Below are 16,980 nucleotides of genomic sequence, written 5' to 3'. Positions count from 1 at the left end.
CCTTTCATGGTAACTTCCCGATCTGGAACTTTCTCCCGGGAATCCCACAGGTTCCCCCCTCGGTTGTTCGCACATGGGCTGGGGCAGGATTTGAATTGCTCCGAGACATATTTGTAGATGGTAATTTCATAGAATGGCCTGACCTCCCTTCGCCCCTCAGACAGCGTCCTTCGGTATGGCTTCAATATTCATCCCTCCGTAGAGTCCTCAAACATAAGTACCAGTGCTTCCCAGCACTACCGCCTGATGAGCTGGCGATCACTGAATTGACCTCTCCTTACCCAATGAGGGGAAAAACTTCCAGACTATACACCTTGGTACAATCCAGATCGCCCCCTTCATTCTCTAAACTAAAGCATGCTTGGGAGTCTGACCTTGGGGTGGAAGTCACCGAAGACCGATGGTCCCATATGTGCTCACGTATCCAGAGGGTCTCATTTAACTCCCGATTTAAACTAATTCAATTTAAGCTACTCCACAGGTACCATTATACCCCAGCCAGACTACACCGTATGTCGAATAATTCCTCCCCTAGATGTCCTAGATGTGGCTTTGATGGAGCTGGCTACTTTTACATGATATGGTCATGCCCCCGCCTCACCCAATTTTGGGACGCTGTTTGCTCCACTGTCTCGTCGATACTCGACCACCCTATCCCCCCTAGCCCAATGAAATGCTTGTTCCATGACTTTCCCGACCTCCACCAAGATTCTAGGAGACTGGCTGGCCTCTGTATGCTTCTGGCTGTTCGGGCAATACTACTCTGCTGGCTTCGACCTACCATTCCGACACATGCAAAGTGGCTTAGAGCGGTCACTTGGGCTTCCGATACGGAGGAATCTTGGGCGGTACATCAGCCCGCCTGCTCTAGGCCCAGAGACATCTGGTTGAAGTTCCGATTATTTATGTCTCCCCCCGACACTGACTCAGGTCCTACATCCCCAGTGCCTTCCTCTTGTTGACCCCCAGCCCTCCCCTGAATGGCCCCTTACCGGGTCTTGCACTGTCCTGCTACTCCCCATTGCTGGCGAGTCGAGCCCCTCGACCTGTTCTATGAGACTGTGTTGTATTAAGTTGTTTGATTTTACATGCTCTTGTTGCTCACCTGTATCTGTTCTACCAAGCTGAATAAAAATAAAAGTTTAAAAAAAAAATAAGCACATAACTAATTTCCTAACATTTCTGTAGTCTTCTGGGCATCACTTCTGCTCCTCGATGGAGGAGCCAAAGGCATTCTCATTCGCCTCCCTGTCACTAGCTTGTGGGGTGTCCGACTAGATGGTGGTCATACCCAGGCTGATTCCTTAATGCATACAATGCAAGGGGCGGGCAACATAGACATCCCTTTCTTCAGTGTCAACTTGAGTTTCGCAATTCTCTCTTTAAGGAGACTGTTGAGTCTCTCACATATCCCATTTGCTTGCTGGTGATAAGCAGAAGTAAACTTGTGTTTTATACTTAACAATAGGCTAATCTGTTCAAAAACCTCATTAACAAAATGGGGTCCATTGTCAGATCTCAGCACCTCACACACTCCCCATCTGGGAAAGACTTCTCAGATTAAAAACTTTACTGTGCAAGTGGCATCAGGGTGCGTACAAGGACCTGCTTTGATTGACCTGGAAAAGGGACAAACCATTTGTAGTGTATGACCAGCGGTAAACATGTGACATACAATACAATTTACTACATAAAATGCAATGTCTTCTAACCGGTTCGGTACAAACCGGTCCTCTGCAATTGTCCGCAAGGCTCTCCCTAGTTACGTGCGCTTGGTAGTGCAGCTGTTCAAGCACTACCTTTAGCAATTCTACTGGCATCACAGGCTTCCCAGTGCTGTCTGCCACCACAATGCTTCAGAGGGGGGTAATGAACACCCCCTTAGTTTCCATAGCTCTTGCTCTTCCTACGGTGCACTGCTCTGAACTTTCATGAGCTGTGTTCTCGAAAAATTATTAAACCCTTCATTTGCTAACAGGATTGTGACTACTTTCTCCTTTACATCTGGAGTATCAAAACGTTAAATATCTAGCGGATATGCAACCCTTTTGGCTTCGTTCCTGCGAGAGATCAGTTCGCTTATTATGTGCTGCCCATTCAACTATTGCAATGGCTACTGGGCCTACGGGTTCATGAGGGAACGGTGTTAGGCAGAATCATATGCAGTACACTTTGGGAACACTGCACACAATTAAGACTACAAGTGACATTCCAAACTCACCTTTGGTACAAGCCTGTACTACACAGTAAAGTGGTAGCGATGGCTTAGCAGCCAGAATTATCTTAAGAGTAAAATGAGCAGTATCAGAAGTTACACAAAGGACAGCAATTGCTATGGATCAAACAAACACTGACTCAAGGTTTGTGAGTAAAAGAATATACATTTATTTACACAATCATTTGTAAAACAGTTCACTAATGTAAAGCAGCAGAAAATCACAATCTTAATACACTACACACCACCCAATGAATTCAAAATTAAGTGTGAGCAAAATGGCACTCCAGCAATTTAAACATGGAGGGAAAGAAAAGGTTGTTCAAACTCAAGCAGCACTAAGTAGGCAGGGCATTCTAGAAAAGGCTTACTACAAAAAGGATTCAAATCAATAGGCCTGGGCCAATGTTAATGGTTCAGAGTCTTTGCAAAGGATCACACAGTTCAGAGTAGTTTGCGGTTACGTCCTTGCCAAGAGTTCGAAACAAAGTTGATCGGAAGAAAAGTTATTAAAAAGAGTAGAGAAGGACAAGCCCTCGGATTAGCGAAAGATTTCAAACACTTTCACCGTGGTTGGACAGAACGAACGACCGTATTTGAACAGTACCTTAGTAGAAGAAGAATGCTGTAGCTGAGGCAGAAGTTCCTGGCGCGGTGTGCGAAGCAGTGTGTCTGGTGAGAGCGGTGAGGACAGACGGCTGCGTGAATTCTCCTGCTTTCCACACTGAAACTGTGTCCCTGCAGTCCTATTTCTACCTCTACTGTTTCGAGAAGGACTTCCTACAAATACACAGTGCAGGCGTGGAGCGCGACGCGGTGTGCGAAGCACTGTGTCTGGTGAGAGCGGTGAGGACAGACCGCTGCGTGAATTCTCCTGCTTTCTACACTAAAATTGTGTCTCTGCAGTCCTATTTCTACCTCTACTGTTTCGAGAAGGACTTCCTACAAATGCACCGCGCAGGCACGGAGCGCGGCGTGGTGTGCAAAGCAGTGTGTCTGGTGTCCGGCGGCCGCCGGCCAAAGGTAAAGAGGTCCCCCTTATATAAGAGTGGCCTTTACATCGTGTGTCCATCCAAATCACACAACTCCCAGCTCCAATCAGCTCCAATCAAGCTGCCATGGCACCACTATCACCGACTGACGACGATCTAAGTCGCCGTCTTCGAAGCAGTAAACCGACACACGAGCTGAGCTCACAACAAGACTCTCAAGACCCCAGAGAAACCAAGTCGGGGGAAAAACCGGAAAACTGCAAGGGGAAACCCTGTCATAGACGTGGTATCCTGTGGTGAGAGCGCTTCAGGCCCTCCTCTGCCCCCCCGCTGATTCCCGTAAACTCTCCATCGCCCCCGAGCGAGGCATTGCACCCCCTGAATCCAAGAACATCGGGGGCGTGGCCGTGACAGCAGTGGTGATGCTTGAAGAGAGGGAAGAGAGGGCAGGCCGCGAAGGTGTACACTCCGCTGCCGTGCCTCATCGGGAGGTGGAAAATTCTCATAAAACCCCACTGAAAGAAGTCACCTTTGAACATTTTTCATTGCGATCGCAGGGATCGTGCCACACGCTGCTTCCGGCAGTCTGACCGTTTTGACGAGGGAGCCCACGCCGCTGACGGTCGGAGGACGGTAGGACGGTCTTGACGGGGCCCTGAATGGCCGGGCGCGGCTCGCACATTATCCCCTGCGGCAACGAGCGAAATGCTCCACCGGTTCCCCGTAGGTGCACTGCGCTTCCACGCTACAATTGGGAGAAAGCAGCCTGACAACACCACATCGAAGCCATCGGTCAAAGCCGGGATGGGCGCGACGAGTACAGCCCAAGTTCACCAATCAACAAAATTGTTAAGAAACCTCCAAAAGCGACCAAAACGAAGCTTAATGAAGAAAAATAAAATCGCCCAAATAAACATCACTTCCAATGACTCATGGAACACCGAAAACGAGGAGCAAACACTCTCCTCAGATGACTCAGTATTTGAAATGTCCCAGGAGTCGGGCACCGCAGACCAGAGGACCTCATTGGTGCGGTCCGACAACCAAGACCTGAATAATGCAGAATTGCCCCTAGATCAGGCTAAAGAACCTACACAAGCCACAATTGGCGTTGTAGGCGAAATCGAACATCTGCCAGTCGATGAACCATTGGAGTCGACTCAAGAAGGAAATGACAACTTATCTGAAATAATGAGTAGGACCTAAAAAAAACTTGCATACAAAAGCTTTACCAAAGCCACGTCTGTTGCTAGAAAAACCACTGGCAAAGAAGCAGAGGAAAACAACATTGAAAAACCAGGGGGGCTTAAAATGTCTGCCCGCCCCCCTAATATCTGCTTCCCTAAAAGAATATTTTATAATTCAACACAAGAGAAAATTAGACCAGGACCCAGAGCTGTCCGACGCGAAAATCTTAGAGGCGATTGTAGAGCCACCTCAGAGGACTAAAGCGTGAAAAACAGACCTGATTGCACCGACCTCAAAGGAAACTGACGCCCCACAAGCACAACAAGACCTACTTGGGGGCCAAAACGTGGTGGATAAAAATAAATCTAATCAGCCGACTCTGAGACACACGGCCAATTGCCTCAGCGAGAAAAAAGTCTCCTAGAAGGCAATAACATTGACTCAGCAAAAGACAGCTGCAACATCATGCCTCCTACGCCCAGCGTAACTATGAGTTCCCCAGAACCCCTGGCAAGAGAAAGGTCCATAAGTGATACCACGAACGGCCAGGCCGAAGATCACTATGCATGGACGCGGCCGCACATTGTGAGCAAGCCTGGGAGACCCTCGAATGAACCTCCATACATCATCCAAGGTGAAATACCATCCACAGTAAGAAGATCCTCAGAGAGATCCCACCATAGTTCACCTAACAAAGCTACATAAACCCCAACCAAATCACGGCGACCAAGTGAAACACCAAGCTTCACAGAAAAAGAGTCTCCCTCAAAAAAGAAAACTGACCTGCTGTCCATCATGTCGGCACTTACAATTGCCCTAAATCCATTTGGGAAACTGTATGAAGCCATTCACGAGGCGCTTACAAATAACACAGCCATGATAAGCAATATGAAAGACAAACTGTCCTATATTGAGGGCTACCTAACTGCTGTAGACCAGAACTCTAAATCTAGAGATTCTATACTTGGAGAAAAAATAGACAAGCTGACTGAGGAGATCCTTAAAATTAGCACGTACCAGGCCGGAAATCTGAAATCCGCCCCCTCAAAGTCAACTCAGACGATGAGCATGAGAAGGAATCGGACATGGCCCCAATTTCCATCAAAATGGGAAATAAACCTGCCACGATAGCATCAGCGGACCTAGAATCCAAACAGTCAAAAACCGGTTCCCAAAGAAGGGTGAAATACCTCCAAAATTCTAACTTAAGTAAACAAACAAAGCCCAAAGAACCAAACTTCCAACTGAGTTCCAACACCAATGTACAAACAGCTTCAAAACAACATACAAATAGCAGATCGACACCATCCTATGCACAGGAAAAGGAGAGTCAAGCCGTGGTTCTAATAATAAGTGACGCCCAAGACACGTCCGCGGACCTAATGGACATCTCTCAGCACCTGGAAGATGAAACGGTAACCACCACTTCCATCACAAACACAGCGAGAGCCCAAAAAGACCCCATAGTCTCCGCAAACGAGCAAGAAACAACGCCCTCTATGGCCAAAACTGGGAGTCCAGCTAGAGAGCCGGCCGACAGTAAGAATAGGGTGCGCTCGAACTCCCCAAGCACAGCCCTCGAAGCCGCAAAGAAATTAAATGAAATTGAAGAGGACCGACCAAAGAGAGAACGAGAAGAAAGACCAAATCAAAATCTACGTTATCCGAGACCTAGAGCCCACTCATTTAAGAACTACACGAGAGCACGGGAGGCAGAAACAAGAAAAAAATCAAAATTGGCAGACTCAATGCTCTTCAAACTAGAGCAAACGTCAGCCAAAGACAGCTACCTGGTCCTCAACCGAAGAACAGTCCTAAGATTATTAAGGAAAAACTGAAAACCTCTGACGACCTCACCTTAATTGAGCCTTACCATCGAGAACATAGAGCTAAAGCATATCTTCATATCAGAAGCAAGGCGACAAGTACAATCACTCCAGAAATAACAAAAGATCTCCAGCGCTTAGGATTCAAAATTCAACTGCTTGCGAAACCATAAATAGACCAGAGACTCAGAGAGAGAGAGGAAGGAGAGCATTCGGAGAGCCAACGAGACAGGATTCCCCCGTCCACCAACCCCAGAAGGCCAGAGAGGAGAGTGGAGATGGAGGGCAAAAAAGTCGACTCAGAATACTCAAACAAATGGAACCGGAGAACCTCAGCACTTAGCACTAGTAAATACAGGTGCGATGAGAGACAACACGAGAACCGCCACTCAGAACGAGGGGCGACCCCGGCAATAAGAGAATCTAAAGAAGTATCTGCCTCAAAACCATGGAGATGACTTACAGATACCTTCTCCAGACAACAAAAAAAATAGCAACGACCAGCGGATCCCTCTGAAGTCAGAAAGATAATCACAACTCCACTGACCCAGTGCCACAACAGCACCTTAAAAATGGCATCGTGGAATACCAGAGGACACCGCCACCTAACCAGAACAAACGACCTAAACTTGGCTGCCTTTGACTTGATCTGTCTACAGGAAACCTGGCTAATGACCAAACCATCCCTAGACGGATACGAAATCGAAATATCCCGGGCAACCAGAAGTAACGCTGGTCGACCCTCAGCGGGCATACTGACCGCCGTCCGAGTGGGCTCAGCACTCACCTCAAAGGGCATACTCACAGTGAGCTATGGCAAATTGACATCACTAGCTACTTGGCTTCACTTCAATCATGCCCAAGACGCCTGGGAAAACTCCGACCTGGCAATATTAAATCTATATTGGAATCCAGAAAGAACAACAACAGATGATTTTTGTAACTCAATAGCCAAGAGCATTGACGAAATAACGATGGACAGGAAAGTCCAAAATATCATAATCTGTGGCGACTTGAACGCAAAGTGTAAGGTTGACCCATCGAAGAGTGCAATACAAACGGCCACATTCCAGGACGACGAAAGGGGCCGCGCGTGGGGAAACAAAATGAAATTGAGAAAATTCTACAACGCGGCGGAGCTAGGCGACGGTGGCCCCCAAATTCCAACATGGGAAAGGCTTGAATCCTCGGCCACATTAGATTACATATTTATCTCGGAAAGCCTGATTCCTTACTTCGTGGACTGTAGAGTAAAGAAAACGACAGAAAGCGACCACAATCTGCTTCAGATGACATGGAATGGAGCCTCACTGGAAAGACCTGAGTATCTACCAGACGTGGAGACAAATAAAGAACAAAATCGCATCCAGATCACCGCATCAGACATTACAGCCTTCAGGGAAAACCTAAAAAGGACCCATGACCGGGAGCCGGGGGAGCCAACAAGACCTGAATATACATCCCTACCTATACATCCCTACTGGTAGCCCACAAAGTGTCCTTCAAAGGGAAACCACGAACTCAGGTTCCACATACACAACACAGTGGCCGAAAAACGACGAGAAGTAAAAAAAAAAGCCAAACGATTGGCAGTAAAAATGAAAACAACCGCTCTGTGGTCCGCCCATGACTCCTTAGCGAGATCTTTCAAATCATGGCTAAAGACACAACGACAAATGTTATATCAAAACGATGCTGAAGCCATGTTACGCACTCTCGCCTCAAGAAATACAAGAGACCTCTGGTTACTATTAAAGACTGCTAATGGCCAGACCGTACCATTGATTTCAAACTCAGTAACTGAACAAAGCTGGATACAGCACTTCACAGATCTATACCAAGCTCCTCTAACCCGGGAACCACGGACTGTGCTGCCGAGCACAAACCAATGGATCAACTTGACTGACGTAGAAGACATCTCTAGAATAATTACCAACCTAAAACATCGAGAGCTCTGGGCCCTGACGGGCTGTCAAACCTAGATCTTAAAGAACACCCGATGGAATGGGCCTATGCCATCAGTGAACTATTTAAGCAATGTCAAATTCAGAGGCAGATTCCAGAAACATGGACAGAGGCAGTTCTAGTCCCAATTTTCAAGAAAGGAAACAAAAGTGCGCCGGCAAACTACAGACCAATAGTACTCCTGGATATCATCTTTGCGTCACTTTTGTTGCCTCATTTCAAGAACTGGGCCAGAAATTCTCCCTCGGCAGACATCTTTCAAACAGGCTTCCAGAAAGGGGCAGGAACAACAATAAACCTCTTGATTCTGAATATTATAAAAGCGAAAGTAAAACGTGGAGTGCCCAAGGTCTTCTTGGCGATGGTGGACCTATCCCAAGCATTCGATGTGGTAGCCCGGAACCGACTTTGGTCGAAGCTAATAATGTGGAACTGCCCAGGTCCAGTGCTTGAGCCCATAATAGCCCTTCACACCTCAACATCGCTTCGGGTCCGCCTAAGCCGGCAAGGCACGCTCTCGGACAGGATCCAAACTAATCGTGGGGTCAAACAAGGATGCCCACTGGCGCCAGCGCTATTTATAGCATTTATTGGAGACTTCCAAGATTCAGAGAGAACACTGCGATCTTTTCTGCCGAAAGTAGGTGCTCAGCAGATATCAAGACTGTGGTATGCCGACGATCTGGTCCTTTTGGACCAGACACCGATAGGCCTACAAAGACAATTGACAAACCTAGCCACGTACATGGAAAGCAACAACTTAACAGTAAATATATCAAAAACCAAAATCCTAATATGGACCAAGGCGCTGAGGAGAGAACAATCCAACAACTGCTGGACCATGGAAAATTCCAAAATCGAGCAAGTAAATGAATATAAATACTTGGGAATCCAGCTCGACAACTCTTTAAAAGAGAACTCGCAACAAAAAATACTATGGGACAAAATGAGAAATTTAACTGCGCAAGCTCGTGCAATAGACAGAAAGTTTGGAAAATTCTCGTGGACCCCTACAATCCTGTTCTACAAATCAAAAGTGGTTCCTGCAGTAACCTATGGGATGGCGGCAAACTTGTGTTTGGAAGAAGAACTATGGACTCAGCTGGAAGGTCTATTCTGGAAATCAGTACTGGGTTTGCCAAAAGCAGCACCGATGCCAGCGATTAGAAGAGATCTAGGTTTGTCATCACTAGCGGTGGCGGTAACCCAGAGTGCCACACAGCTGTATCGAAAAATCCTGATCCCTGACTCACCTCCAATTTTCCAGGTGGTCGCTTCCGAGATCAACAAGGGATCCTGTAAACCACTACTGGAGTGGGTCGCAAAAATTCAAGTAAAATTAGAAGAGGTAGCGTGTGACGAAGAAACGCTAATTCACAATCCAGGGCGAGTAAAGATCAAATTGGAACAGCAAGACTGGATAAACTCAATCGAAAAAAGCCAGTCCTACAAATCGCTAAAACACCTACCAACAACGCACAACAGGTTGAAAGTCCCATTAAAATACTGCGAGAGATTCCCGGAAAAAGAGTTAAGGAAAAGCTTCATGCGGGCTCACCTAAATTTACTTCCTACAAGAGAAATCCTTTTCATCAGAGCTCTTGCACCGACCCAAGACTGTCGTTTCTGCGCTAACCAAAACGAAGTAGAATCAATCCGCCACCTCCTCACATCCTGTCCGGGCCTAACAAAGGAAAGGCACGCCTTTTTGACACCACTGAGCTACCAGTCTGCAAGCCTCGACGAAGAAACTTGTTGGTGTAGAATGATAGCAGGAGACTCGGCCAGATGGTCGAGGGCTGCGGCCAAATTTCTTGAAGTGGCACTCAAAAAAGTCACTGTTGTCCAAAGTGAAACGCCAAGCACTCCACAAATCCACCAAAACACACTAACACCAACACTTTAAATTCTTCTCCTCTGTCAGTGGTGTCGCTACGTAGCAGGAAAAGGATCTAAATGGAAACCAGCAACCTTTTGTTAAAACCTTTGAGGTTGTAAGCAAAAAAAAAAAAAAAAAACAAGTTCCTGGCAGATCATGCATGCTCACGTTCCTGAAGCGACTGTCAGACTGACATGAAGGAGGAAGACTGGAGGGTCCTGCACTGCCCAGGGAAGAAACGAGCAGCAGTGCAAGGCGACAAATAAAAGGTGCGCTCCTTAAAACCCAAACATGGTCCGGTCCTCCTGGCTATCCTGTTCACTGCAGCAAAGCACAGCAAATTCAACGAGAGGAGGGAGGCCTTGCTTGGTGTTTGGCAAACTGGTTGGTCCCACCAGCTCAGGGGTGAAAGATTCCTTGCAGATCTTCTCTGTCGTCGAAGTGTAGGAGATTTGGACCCACAGCAGGGCTTCACCGGGAGTTTCAGTAGTTGTAGTAGTCCTCTTCTCTTAGGATCTCTTGATCGAGTGGCGACTCTGTCTTCCAAGTCCCAGATACCTTTTTTTTATGCAGTTTTCCCCCATTTACACAGCCTAGCTGTCACAGGGTGGCTGTCCTGGCAGGACAGTCACCTAGCCAACCAAACACGAGTGCGAACTGGGTCTCCAAGGACACCCTGTGTAGGGGGCCTAAAACCCCTCCCTCACATCCTGTCTACCTAGACTCTCAGGTGCCTAAAGAGGGCTTCTATGCGAAAGCCTGGCAAAGTACAGCAAATAAAGGAACCAAACCTGGTTTGGAACGCAGAGTAAAACACGAGAAAGACCTTTACAAAAAGAAATGGCGAACAAACGCAGCCAGAACCAAATAAAATTAAAAGGGGTCAAGCGGATTAAAGTTTGAGGCTACTAACTTGGCCTAAAGCAGTACCAAGGCTATTTTCATAGTCCACGGTAGGGGGAAAATGGTAGATACCACTGTCACCAGCAAAATCTTAAAGAAAGAGGAACGATGAGAAACAGACAAAAAGGGATAACTATTAACCCTTTCCAGTACTCAATGGAAGATAGTTTGTACTGGGTCTGTAAATTTAAAAAGACTAGTAAAAGTCAATGGCAACTTTACATGCTCTGGGAGATAGAAGTCAGTCCCAGAAAATGGAGTTTAAAGTGGGAAGTCTAAAAAGGCAACCCTGTTTCACTGTACTAAAATTGCTGTGTGACACACAGTAAAATGATGATGCCTATGGAGTAGGTGAGTCTCCACAGTTTTTGAACACAAAAATGGAAAACACACAGTAAAACATATGTAAGAGGCGCACACTCTTACCAGGTGAATAAATACATCCTAGAAATCCAGCAAAGCTGCTGAGGGACTTGATAGGTAAGGGGAATCAGCCATTCTGGAGAATTCTCCCTAACAAACGGTCAGGAGGTATTGGTCAGTGGACCAAAGTGAATGTGTTGGACACTGTAGATATATTTTTCAGACAAGGCAACTGGGGGCGGCGCCATGAATGCACTTAGAAATCAGACACAGGACCTTAAAAAGAACCTTCTGTTGAACTGGTATCCAGTAAAGGTGCCTGCAAAACAGTGAGATCGGGTGATATCTGGGAATGCTGTAGAGAAGTCTGACCACCACATTCCGGACAAATGATGAATGGTCTGGCTCAGTGATGTGGGGCAAAAAAGGTCTCAGCAATTTGAGTTGATATTAGATTGATTTAACAACATTGCTGACATGTAAATTACAGCTTAGATTCACCTGCCAAATACAGGATAGGTTTTCAACTTTAGCAAAATATGTGGTTGGGACTTCAAAAAGAGCTGGACAGGGTGAGAGAAGGGAAGAGGGCCTAGAGTATTGGGGCATAGACAGAGAAGACGTGTTTTCTGGTTCTTTCTTTCCTGCAATGCCAGAGATGAAGGCTGCATACATCCTTACTTTTGTTGGATAATAGCCCTCTGGAGTACCTCAGTGAAGAAGCTTGTGGATTTCAAGGTGACAGTCTTGTAGTTACTGGCCTGCTGTGGGAGCCAGTGCAGTTCGATGTGGGTCAGTTTGATGTGGTTGAATTTGCTGAGTACTTCGATGAGTCATGCTGCAGCATGCATGGCACATCTCAGGTGTCACAAATTAGTTGATGGAAGGCCTTCCAAAAGGGATTAATAGTAATAATTGAAGTAAAGCTTTAGGGTACCTGATTGTTAATAACACTTGCATGTATTTGTCCTTGTTATCCTGTAGGTGTGTCAACATTGTTAAAATGGGAATACCAATATGTGATTTTTTCGTAATTCAAGATTGAAGCAAAGTTTCTAAAAATCAATGTGTACACGTTAGAACTGCTAAGCTGAACGGTTTAGGGCACCGACTATCTCCCTTACAACCCTTGAGAGATAATGTGAGAAGGAAGAATGGCCCTTGCACAACCTAATGTGACAAAACTGGCACTCTTGAAAATAAACCCACACAATAAACCAGGCCTGCAAACTACACCATGCTTCCACGGACACTGGTTAGAACAGAATTATGCATATTCTGTCGCTGCTTTTAACACAGTTTTTAGCAATTAAACAGTGCTAGTTGTTAAAATTTGAGACATAAAATCTTTTATTATAAGACATTACAAGTTAAAATATCAAAACATGAAAATAGTTTGATTGCACGCCATTTGGGAGTGCCTGTGAACATTCCGTCGAGAATTGCTGCATTTCCCAAAGCTATTACGATGCATGAAATCTGTTTCTCTAAGCATGCGTTTTGGGACTAATATTCTTTGCATACCACCTTGGACTCACCGAAATTACTTTTGAAATCGTCGACTGCCTGCATGTACCATAGCCTTTTGATTTATGAGTTCATATTTTCAGAGTAATATGGACAATGCAGGCATTCGTATTGATTAAACAGCACGTGTATGGCTTTCTTTATTAGATCGGACACCAGTAACAGGCACAGCCCACCTTCAAGCAGGAGATCAGTGCAAGGACAGTAAACTGGCCATGAACTAGACTGCCCAGAAAAAGCTTTGTGCACATGGATGGGCCGAAGTGTGACGCAGATCGCCTCCAGAAGTCCGCTTGTACAGTACCAACATTGCACCACAACGCATTAGTATCCGGAATGCTCCAATCCGGCTGTGTGGAATGCACGCCTTTACTGGATGCATTGGTCGGAGATTCCACTCTGTCTGCTTAGCAGTGCGCACCTCCAAGCAATGCTTGGCACTATTTTACAAGTACCTCTTGTGATTTGCCAATGGTTGGACATTCTGTTTTGAGTCCGTCCACGGCCGCCCTCAATACACGACATTCCTTTCATTCTTACTCTTCCATCCTGGATAAGTGCAGAATCATTAGAATTAGCACATCTTCTACATGTGCCCTTCTTTGTCACAGGCTGAAATGGAAACTAATTAAGCACAGTGCTTATATCCTTCTGCTCTCAATTAGCTGATGTTTAGCAGGGTACTCAAAACTCCTACCTTCCGGAAAGGCCTGCACGATTCCAAGGCATGTTAACAGTTCTGTTATTCCTCATTTTGAAGACCTGTAGGACTTCATGGGCTATTGTATCTGCTGCAAGTGGTAATTACCGCGTGTGCTAATTACTGCATTTTAATTACTGGAGATAGTTGCATCCACACAAAAGCTGGCTAATAAATGGATTCCGGGGACGAAAATCAAAATTTGGCAGTGCAGTTAAACATCCGGTAGTGCTGAGATGTTTTACCACTACAACCAAACTTGTAATGAATCCCTTAGAAGTTTACCATTGTCAAATAAATAGCCAGCCCTCGCATAGTTTATAGAGGATATGACTGGCTGTGGTAAGAACCCATATTCTGGTGATAAAATTAAAAGCAGCTGTTTTTTATTAATACTGTCTGTTATTTCTGACCACCTGGTTATATATTGAATATCACACACAGTGGGCATCATCACGAGTTGGGCAGTATCCCAACTGGGATATCGCCCAACTGTATTTACGTTACCGACCACCTGCCCGGCGATAATGGTTGGGCATTAATGGGTATTCCTCATTCCCCATTGGGTCCATTGGTCCCAATGGGGAATTTTTGATGCAATTACCGCCAGCGGTATTGCTTGAAATATTGGCATTTTTCCGGCACGTTTACGGTAAATGCTGCAAACTCATGTTTGGATGGCCCGTTAAATGCGGTGGTAATAGCGTAAGCACTGCATTTAAGGGCTACCGCCAAGCTCGTGATGAGGCGTACAGTATGCACCACATGCAGAAGTGAAACATTTTCAAGCACTATTCAGAAATTGCTGCATGCAATCTTTTAACAGAAACAGTATTTCATACTTACCTCCGTATTATTATTATTTGGGAAACAAACTGTAAAGTACTTAAAACATTTTCAAAAATAACTCCAGCGAAAGAGGTGGTAAAGGTATCCAGGTGAAGCAAATTAATATTGTAATTGTAATTGTTTATTTGTACAGCGCTTATGCACAAGTGAATTGCTTCAAAGCTCTTCAAGGTGGGAACGGAGCAAGGGAATACAGTAGTCATTCTTAGGCCTTGAGCTTTCCGAATGCTGTAACAAAAAGTAACTAGCATACTAGGCCTGACGGCATTTCAGTTGTATACTGATTGACCTTTTCACAATTGGCCTCGGGAGAATTGACCTAATTTAGAAGGTTAAGTAGGACATATATGCGGGGGAAACCCTCTGCAAACCCCCCACTCGATCCAAAACCAACCCAATACATATATAAAATAACTAAAATAATATAAAGGTCAATTGTGCAGAAGGTCAATTAGGACCACTATAATTAGGTCAACTGTGCATAAGGTCAATTGTAAAAGGTTAATTTGGGTAATACCGGCATATCTCCTAGTGCAAGTGCATGAAGTGTTTCAGGCTTAACCAGGTGAGGGAGGGGTGACAAAGCCGGGACAAGACAGAATTTACTATGCCTAGTGAATTCAGGTAATGCAAGTGTACAGACAGATGTGCAAGGGAGGTGGGACGGGGAACAAGTGCGCCCAGTCCAGCAGGGCCCTGGGTTAAGTGCAGAGAGGTTACCCCTCTCATGTAACAGATGCTGAAAGTTCACTAGTGCTGAGCATAGTGCAGAGGTCCGGATGCAAGTGCAAAGACTGGGTGGGGCAGCCTGAGACCTGTGAGGCTCTGGAGGTGAGCCAAGCGATCATTCAGAAATAGCTGAACAGAGTTAGGGGAGCGATGGAGGAGTGAGGCGGAGAGAGAGAGAGGTGGTTAGCAGGGGAGAGGGAGAGAGAAAGAGGAAGAGAAGACCAAGGTCTTGAGGAGTTTCCAGAACTTAAGTAGTTCGGGCTCAAGGCGGAGAGTGGTAGGGAGGCTGTTCCAGATGGAGGCACCTGCAGAGGATAAAGATCTACCCCCAAATATCTGCTTTGAAAAATGTCTCTCGCGCAAAGAGTTGGAGGAGGACAAGAGGCGGGCTCTAGTAGGAGGGTATTTAGGAAGAGAGTTTTTTAGATTGTTTGTGCCCCGGGCCCTGAAATCCTTGTGGAATATGCAGAGGGTCTTGAACTTCATCCTAGCACCCATGGGGAGCCAGTAGAGGGATTTCAGCACTGGAGAGATGTGGTCCCTGGGCTTAAAGCCAAGAATAATTCTTGCAGTTCTGGTCTGGATGAGTTGTAGCGGACGGAGAGTAGAAATAAGAAGATTGAGAAAGAGGATGTTGCAGTAGTCCAGCCAAGAAAGAAACAGGTCTCTGGAGACAGTGAGCCTTTGGGGGAAGGTGAGAAAGGGTAGAATACCTCTGAGAAGGTATAGCTGGTTGAGGGACTTTTTGGAGTAGTCCGAGATGTGAGAAGAGAAGGAGAGAGTGGAGTGGAAAATGACCCCCAGATTTTTTGCCTCACTAGCATGTGGGGACGCATGGCCAAGGGAGGCTGGCCAGTGAGAAATTCAGAAAGCGGGGGCAGGGGTCCCAATGAGGACAATCTCTGTCTTACTGGCATTGAGGCAGATATTGTTAGCAGCACACCAAGACTTAATTGCAGACAGTCAGGAATGAATGACGAAGAGGAAGAGGCTGAGGGTAGCCTGAAGGAGAGCTGCGTGTCATCCGCATAACACTGAAAGTTAGAGGAGAAGGTAGAGATCCTGTGGGTCAGAGGGGCCATGAAGACATGGAAGAACCAATGGGATAGGTTAGATGCCTGGAGGATGCCACAAGTAGAGAGAGAGATAGAGGAGAGAAAAGACCCGGATAATGAATAATATCAGGGCAAACATTGATGACATGTACAAATGCTGCATGGAAGAATATGCATAGAAGCAATAGTCATTATCACAAGAAAGCAACAATAATAAGACACAAAATGGGAACACTATGCCCCCATATATTATTCACAAATATATATGGCAAACAACAGCAATATAATGAAGTCATACAGAAGAATCAAAAAGGAACATATGGACCCAATAACTGTGAATTAGAATGAAAAGGGCCCAGGACAGACACTCACTTGAAAAACGTATTTTGTATTCAATGTTTTGGATTTAAAATCAAAACTTTCACTAATTATTATAAATAACAGACAATAAATGCACAAACCTGTACATTAAATTAAACAGCAATGAAGAGAGAAAGTGAAGTAAATTAAACAATGACATTAAGAAAACTATACTTTTAGATATCTCACAGTAGTGGAAATCAATGAAACTTCCGGAACTGACAAGGCTCTCTTTAAAAGGTCTACAGAAGTAACAAAATGAATATCATGGAAACATTTTTCAAAGTGCAGGTGTCTAATAGGTGCCAAGAAATGCATTCCACTACCAAATACATCAAAGATCCGACCAAACTGTGATTATTGCAATATCTGCAAAGTCTTTGGGACCTTTCAATATTCTGTGGTGTGCCTAGGATTTCGTTTGTGGGG

The sequence above is a fragment of the Ambystoma mexicanum genome, chromosome 5q (assembly GCF_040938575.1).
Source record: "Ambystoma mexicanum isolate Mex_15411 chromosome 5q, UKY_AmexF1_1, whole genome shotgun sequence".
Taxonomy (NCBI): Eukaryota; Metazoa; Chordata; class Amphibia; order Caudata; family Ambystomatidae; genus Ambystoma; species Ambystoma mexicanum.
The sequence above is the reverse complement of the archived record's forward strand: the minus strand, read 5'-3'. Positions refer to the sequence as shown.